The following is an 8,753-nucleotide window of genomic DNA, read 5'->3' as shown; positions in this document are numbered from 1 at the left end:
GAATATTTAACACCCGATTGGTATCCTCTAAAATAAACAGACTAATGATTGGCCACACAAAATTAACACATGGATATATATTAAATAAGTCAGATCAAACATTATGTCAATATTGCGGACACAAATTAACAATCCAACATATTATAACATGCGAGAACCCAATTAAACATAGACATAAACATTTAATATATAAAGAGCTTTCAGAGAATTTTAAGAATAACAATAATATTATCAATGTAATACAATTTCTGAAGGATTGTAACTACTACGATATGATTTAAATATTTTTCCCATAGTATTTCTCTTTCCCCACGTTCAGTGCAATAAACATTTTTCATATTATCTGAACTTCTATTTTTCCACATGGAGAAAAAAAATAATTTTTTCTTAATTTGGCAAACAATTGCGCCACTTTGGGAGCATAAATGCCGTAAAATATGAACAACAACAACAATTTCATTCTGAATTTTTAGACATGAAATATGTTAAGTTAATAAAATGAAAAGTGATATAATATTTAATTGTCACAAACTTTGTTGTATTATATCGGTTGCTTAGGCGGAAAACAAAACTTGGACTAGAGTTGGTACATAATTAATTAAAAATTTCAACGTAAAACACAAAACTAGAAAAATAAAGACATCGCAACGAGAACAACGATGGCTGACGCGTCATTGTCAACAAGACAGCACCTGAGACCTACATATTTTTTTTCACAAATTCACTCCCAATCCTTAAAATATCAATGACTGTTCAACTTTTCTCTGTCTATTTTTTTCCTTTACAGGCATTTATTTTCGAGAACCTATTGTTTGTTGTTTCTGACTGATTGTTGTCAGCAGTTGACAAAGAGTATTTCCAACATAATTTATCTCTCTACCATACAAAGTGACAGTAAAAAAATATTCGGTTTGCAAACTTAATTTTTCTTATTTCAACTTGTTTTTCTGTCCAATTAAGAGCCGTTTGTCAAAGGAAAAATATTTTGTGGTTCTTGAAAAGTTTTCTGGAGCTTCGAAGAAAAGTTTTTTTTGTATTTTTCATGCTTTCCATTTTACAAGTGAAAATTTATATTTAAATTTTTCAACTGAATTCATGCCAAACTTACATGCCTGTTACAGTTGAATGGAATTCTGAAAAAATTGTCCATTAGGTTTTTCATGGGTTTCCACCCACTAACCAATTGAAAAAAAATTTCCATTAGCAGTTTTGAAAACTTTTGTTTCAAATTTTTCTGCTTGTTTTTATGACACAATATTTTATAATAATTTCGCATTTTTCAACACTATTACAATTTTTCGTGTCAAAATACTTTTTTTTATTAAACTTTGATGTAGAAAAGATAAACAATTTGAATTTTTTAGGTCTACTTTTAATTTAGATTTTTTCAAAATTTATTAATATTTTTCAAAGTTAAATACATACACAAATTAACTTAAGGCGAACGTAAAAACACATGCAAGACAAGCAAGTGAAAGGTGGGTATCTAACTGCATTCGATCCAGGTCAATACAACACTACTGCCAGACACCTTAACCATTATACCATTGCTTCACCCAGTTTTCTAGCTTGAAAGCTATGGAAATTTGTACATTTTCACCTTATAATGAGCACCTTTTGTTTGAAATTTAATTTATGAAGTTTTGCAAGCCCATGTGACAATGGCGAGCATGGAATCGTAGGGTTTTAATTTTTTATTTGCATTCGTTTGATGACAGCCACTGTTTATATTAATGTGTATGATGACAGTATTATTGTTTTTGATAGCATCAACGAAATCTTTATGATGAAAGATGATGTTACGTGTTGAGATGATGCTATAATAACATTAATGTAGTAGAAGTTACATTCGTAGATATTGGAGTTTTAATAAACAAAGGAATGTTTGATAACATTTGACGTTGAAAAGTTGTGACTACGGAGAGATCAAATGTAGATAGAGATCAATGTATTTGAATGAATAAAATTGAAAATTGTTAAATTTTTCAAAAATTTACGAGATATTGTTTGAATTATTTCACGTTTGAATTTTTTCACCTTTTCAAGAAAAACATTAACATAGATTACATAAACCGTGAGAGTTTAATTAATTTAACAATTGAAGGAAATAAAATTTTTTCCGATTATAAATTTATTTTATCCCCCACTAGACTCAGTTCAAAGATAATATTCCAAATAACCATCCATCCTAAGTACGTAAGATGTTATTAAACAGAAAAATTTAAAAAATAAGATCGGTGTGTTCAAAATTTTCTTTTAAAATTTTGATTCAATCCATGACATATGACTTCTGACTACGTGTTCCGTCATACTGTATTCACTGAATCAACTAGCATTCCACCCTAAAAAAATGATGATCGATGAAATTTTCATTCTGATGGATTAACTCAACTCCTTGAATATAAAACATTTTCATTCCTTCAAATGAATTGCCCTAGTTTATATTGTACAAATAGATTTCTGATAAATTTACTTTTTTTTAAATTAATCAATTATTCATTCAACGGTTAATGAATGATCACTTTAAATTTTAACATAGTACTTTTGTATGTGTGTGTGTTGTGTGTGTTGTGTGTGTGTTTTGTTTGTGTGTCTGTTAATGTTAAAATATTTTAAAAGTTTTTTTTAGCTAACTTAAATGTTTTCATCTAATTGGATTTTGATAAACTATCAATAAATAAAAACTATAAATAATTATTGTTTATGATATTTTTGTGTGTAAAATAATATAAGAAACTATGCACTGCACATCTAATTACGAGAACACACAAAAATTTACAGAAGGTTCCAGATAAACTAATGACATCATACTACACACACATACACATACATACATACATACATACACTCATACACATACATACATGCACACACACACACACACACAAAGAAATATAGACATACAGGAAAACACTTTCCAACTACTTAGACCGAAAATGCTAACCATCCCCCTTATCTCTGGATTCACTTCAACTCCACTACTCACTCACAGATCTTCTCACGACACACACATATGTTTTCACACAACATACACATTTTCCTAAACGACATACACGTTCTTCCACCACACACACACACACACACACACACACACACACACACACACACACACACACACACACACACACACACACAAACACTCATTTTCAAGCACGCTCCGGATCGTTTCAGGTGTGCAATTGAAATTTTGAATGGTTTGAAATACCAAGAAGTCTTTCTGTATGGAGATGTTCTTACAAATGCATTTTTTGTGGACAAATTAGTTGCAAACATATTGTATAATATTAAATAACCGAAAGTTGTGATAAAAAATTAAAAAATTCAATATATTTGAAAAGCGTTTGCTTTAAAATTGTTTTTAAAAAGACAAAAATTTTCAATTCAAAACACGAATAGAGAGATTTGAAGATGTATCAGATTTCAAAGTGCAATCGTAGAGACCACCGTTGAATATTTAAATTGTGGGGCAAATAAATTTTGAACCAATCAACTGATCAAATCAACAAATGGAAATGTAAAGCAGCAAAATCATTCACTTACGAAATAAAAAATTGAAATTGATGAAATAATAAAAAATTAGAAGACTCACTATGAGAAACACACATAGTCAGAAAATAATGAAAACAGGATCCAACTGATGAATCCAAAACAAACATAAACAAAAAGTTGAAAATTGTTTAAGAATTAAAAAAAACCAAGCAAGTACTCTGTGCTGTATACTTACATCTACCAATAATTAAAACATAAAACACCAACAATTTGAAACTAACATTAGTCATGAAAACAAACGCCAAAAAATACCAAAAGCAATCTCTGAAATTGGACACAGCGAAGAAGAAGGAGAAAAAACAATTTCAACTAACAAATACAGATGTTGTTGGGAGGAGGGCATGGCGAGCAAACACCGACCATCATCAATCATCTCAAATTTGAATACGCGGATGCATGTAGTTTAGTTGTGCTACAATTGTTACTACTCAGTTACACGCTACGAACAAACAAACAAGTAAACATGCAAACAAACATAAATACAAGCAAACAAAAATACAAGCAAACATGAATACAAACAAACATATATATAAACAAACATATATATGATTAAACATGCATACAAACAAACAAGCATATATACATACATACATACATACATACATACAAACATACATAAATACAAACACACAAACATATATACATACGTAAATACGTACATACCTACCTACATACATATATACATACACACAAACATACGTCAACAATTTATTTCTTTTCTAATGTAAATCAAAAATTGTGTCGTCTCATCATCGATTTATAAACAGAACTCGCGAGCTTTGCTTCAATGAAATTTATCTTTTCAAGTAAAGAGAATTGATAATAATCAATCATTTGTGAGAAAATATTCATACAATACACACGCAAGTGCGTTCTTACAAAGTCGACAAATCAAAAATGAATGATGGCTCCTATTCAGACGATAGATCAACAAAAGGATTGAGTTGTTTTTAAATTCTCAAATTTGCAATGTTTTAATTTTTGGATCAAAATTTTTTTTATTATGAAAATATTTTAAAATATCCAATCAAACTCTTAAAGCAAAATCATAATTTGTCTAGTTTTTTAGACTAAATTTTGTTAAAATAAAACAATACATTCATACACTTATTGTCATCGTTATCTACACATTAGTAAAAATACATTGCTCATACCACATAATCACTAACACACACACAAGCTTACTACACAAACACACACTCACACACAAACACACACAAGCTCATACACACTTCAATACAGTATGGAATAATATTATGATATAATAATTTTGAGCAAGTTTAACGACACGAACAAGATAAGACATGTGAAAAAGTTATTTTAATAACGTCTGACATTCATGAACAGAATTTTTTTCATTTTATGAAAACGTCAATAGCGAAAACAACAAAAACATTTATTTAAATGATTTCCTACGTCAAGTCGAACCCAACATGCTGTCGCCACCATGTGCTGCAGCGAACAGCATGCCAGTACAGCGTTACATGCGCCTGTTTTTTTTTTATTTCTAAAAATATTTTCACTTTCGATATCGAAGAAGATTACTAAAATTTGAATTTTTTCTGACTACTGAATTTGTCATAAAATTTAATCATTTATTTATTACAACTTTTTCAGTTTTCTCAAAGATTTACACCAGAAATACACGTTTTATGTAAACGCTTGTAAAGCAATGCTTCAATCACACGCATTGCATCTGGTAGGTAGTGTTTTTTTGGCGTTCCAACCAGGTCTTTGCGGTATAAAAAAAAGTTAGAAAACAACAACTACAACAATTTCAACGTTAAAAGAAACTACACGTTAACTTCCAAAGGACCAAGTGACGATAAAATTGATTGTAAAAATGTGCCATCAAATTAAAACGTGACGGCCGGCAAGTGAATGATGCAACAACGTTTTTGCTGACGTCTGTGCGAAACATTTGGAAAATAAAAATTGAACAAAATTACATAAAAGTCATAATACTCTATATTTTTCATCTCGTGAAGTTTTACTGCAAAACAGCAGCGAACAACGTGGAATGATGACAATATAGTGGGATTAAAACGTTACAACCAAGAGCGTAGAAATAAACTGCCCGAAATGTCATTAAATTTTAGTACGTATATAGGTCATGTCTGAGTCTAGGTCAGGTTTGCATCGGCGATTTATTTTATCTATTCATCAAAAATTATCATTGGATATTGGAATGCGCCGATGTGAGTTAAAATGACGAAATGCGTGTAATTTACACTGAATTTTGTAAAAATAAGGTAGCTAATCCATTCAATTGCCTTCCAATCATAACCATTCGATCACAACCATCCAATCATAATTATTCAATCACAGCCATCCAATCATAATCATTCAATCTCAACCATCTAATCATCCAATCACAACCATCTAATCATAATCATTCAATCTCAAAAATACAATCATAATCATTCAATCTTAATCTTTTACTATTCAAACACTGAAAATCAACCACAAAGTTAACAAAATTTAATATAATCTCAAAGCATAAAAATCTTTAATGAAATTTTTTCCTTAAGTAAGTGTGTTTCAGTTAAGCGTTGCGTTAGCGTACAGGTTCAAATGCATAAAGAATTCAAACTTCAATATTCTTAAGTGTATGATACCATTTTTTAAATTAATGCCAACATTTACTTACTTTTATTTGTTAATTTTCAAATAACTTACTTGAATATATATGCTTAAGAGTGCTTTGAAAATTTTACAAAAATTTTTGAAAAAAAGTAGAAAAATCGTTATTTTTCTACTTTTAATTTTTAACGACTAGCACCGCGAAGTAGAAAGCCACATAAAATCTGACGATAACGCACAAGTAAGGCTATACATTACAACAAAAATCAATAAAAAAAGCAATAGATTAACACTGTAGCAGGTCAGCAAGAGGGCCTAGTACATAAACATTGGCCGGGCGAATGTGTAGGAGCACCACTGCAAACAACAATGAAACAACAACGGAGGTGATATACAAACAGCAACAAAATCGTAAACTACAACTGCATAATAACAACAAAAGCTATCGTTGTGCCACATAGCAGCTGCAGCAGCAGCAGCAACGACAAAAATCGCAACGATTCCCCGCCAGACCAACAAATACTCAACTGTTCAAGCACCGAACATGTTTTACTCGACCGTGTTAACAATAATGTTTTTAGTACCTTTCTTTGAAAATAGCACGAGAGTCAAAACATAATACATACACAAAACAGTACAACAAATAAGCATAATATAAAGAGAATGTTTCAATGTTAATTAATAAAACATCTCCAGTGGAAATTTTATAAACACAACAAATTACAATGTAGCGTTGTCAAAAGTATCAACCAAAATAAAAACTTTAGCAAAATTTTTTGATTGTACTGATGAATATCTTTTTTTAACATGTACGTTTAGTAATAAAACAACAGCAAAGGACAATATCAAAAAAACCACACCAAACAACAAAATTTATACCAAAACGAATTAATCCCAAAACTCACAACAACAAACATGAAACATCGAAATAATGCCTAACCACAAAAACATGTCAACGAACAACGAAACAACCAACGTCAAAAAGCGACTCAACGCCAAACAACAAAATAACATACAAAGCAACGAACAGCAACACTAATAAAACCATTAATCAACACTAAACAACATCTAAACATATACAAACAAAATACAAAAAAAACATACAAAAACTTCAGCTAAGATTAAAAAAACAACAAAATTGTCAACAACATGACCATTTAGATAGATTTGTTGCCAACCAGAGCACTTGCCGTCCAACGTTTTTTTTTAGAAATGTTTAATTTTATAACAGTTTTAGCGTTGTTGTAATTGATGTTAGTAAGGTTTTAAATTGATGTTAGTAAGGTTTTAAATTGATGTTAGTAAGGTTTTAAATTGATGTTAGTAAGGTTTTAAATTGATGTTAGTAAGGTTTTAAATTGATGTTAGTAAGGTTTTAAATTGATGTTAGTAAGGTTTTAAATTGATGTTAGTAAGGTTTTAAATTGATGTTAGTAAGGTTTTAAATTGATGTTAGTAAGGTTTTAAATTGATGTTAGTAAGGTTTTAAATTGATGTTAGTAAGGTTTTAAATTGATGTTAGTAAGGTTTTAAATTGATGTTAGTAAGGTTTTAAATTGATGTTAGTAAGGTTTTAAATTGATGTTAGTAAGGTTTTAAATTGATGTTAGTAAGGTTTTAAATTGATGTTAGTAAGGTTTTAAATTGATGTTAGTAAGGTTTTAAATTGATGTTAGTAAAGTTTTAAAGTTTTCTGTTGGTTACAATTCAATGTTTATGTTGTATGTTTGTTGGTGTTTCTAGCAAGTCATCATCGTCATCGCTGTTGTTGTTGTTGAATGTCATGTTTGCTCTTTACCGCTTTCACTCAGATGAAATTATTCAAATCTTTTTTTAATCGTTGGAGCATTAAAAAAATGATCTTTGCTGTTTTGATGCATTATTATTAATGACAGTATTGATAATCCATATTGACCGTGACAGTAATTTTTACGATAACATTGAAATTGTTATTAATCATACTGCTGAGGCTGTTGTTGTTGTATGAATAAAACCGTATATGTTGATGTTTTACTGTGTGAGTTGGGCGTTCAGTTGATGTCGTTGTTTAATTCATGTTGTTGTCTTTTTATGTTCTGCACATTTTGTTTTTTAATCGAGCTGTAGTTTATTTGAGTGGCAATGTTTGCAACTATGTTAGCACCCATGTTTGGCGTTGTTGTTGTTGTTAAATCATTTTGCGTTAATGTCAATGTTATTATTAACGTTATTGTAAATGATAATGTTAGTGTTGTTAATAACGTTGTTGTGAATGATAATGTTAGTGTTGTTAATAACGTTGTTGTAGATGTTATTGTTGATGTTATTGATAATGTTTTAGTGGTTTTATTACGGTTGTCATTAAGTTTTCAATTTTATGCAAAAGATGTCACCCACATTTATGCCTCTGGCGCGATTAAATTCGACCCGAGTTGCCAGCACCAACTATCTTCATATGCGCGTCGTTTGTTGGACTGTTGGTAGGTTGGATGGCTGGTTGGTTGATTTGTTAGTTGGTTGATTGGTTGGTTGGTAGGTTGGATGGCTGGTTGGTTGATTGGTTGATTGGTTGGTTGGTTGGTTGGTTGATTGGATGGTTGGTTGGTTGGTTGGTTGGTTGGTATACTGTGCAGAACATGAAA

The sequence above is a fragment of the Helobdella robusta genome (genome assembly GCF_000326865.2).
Source record: "Helobdella robusta unplaced genomic scaffold HELROscaffold_11, whole genome shotgun sequence".
Taxonomy (NCBI): Eukaryota; Metazoa; Annelida; class Clitellata; order Rhynchobdellida; family Glossiphoniidae; genus Helobdella; species Helobdella robusta.
This window is presented reverse-complemented; position numbering follows the sequence as displayed.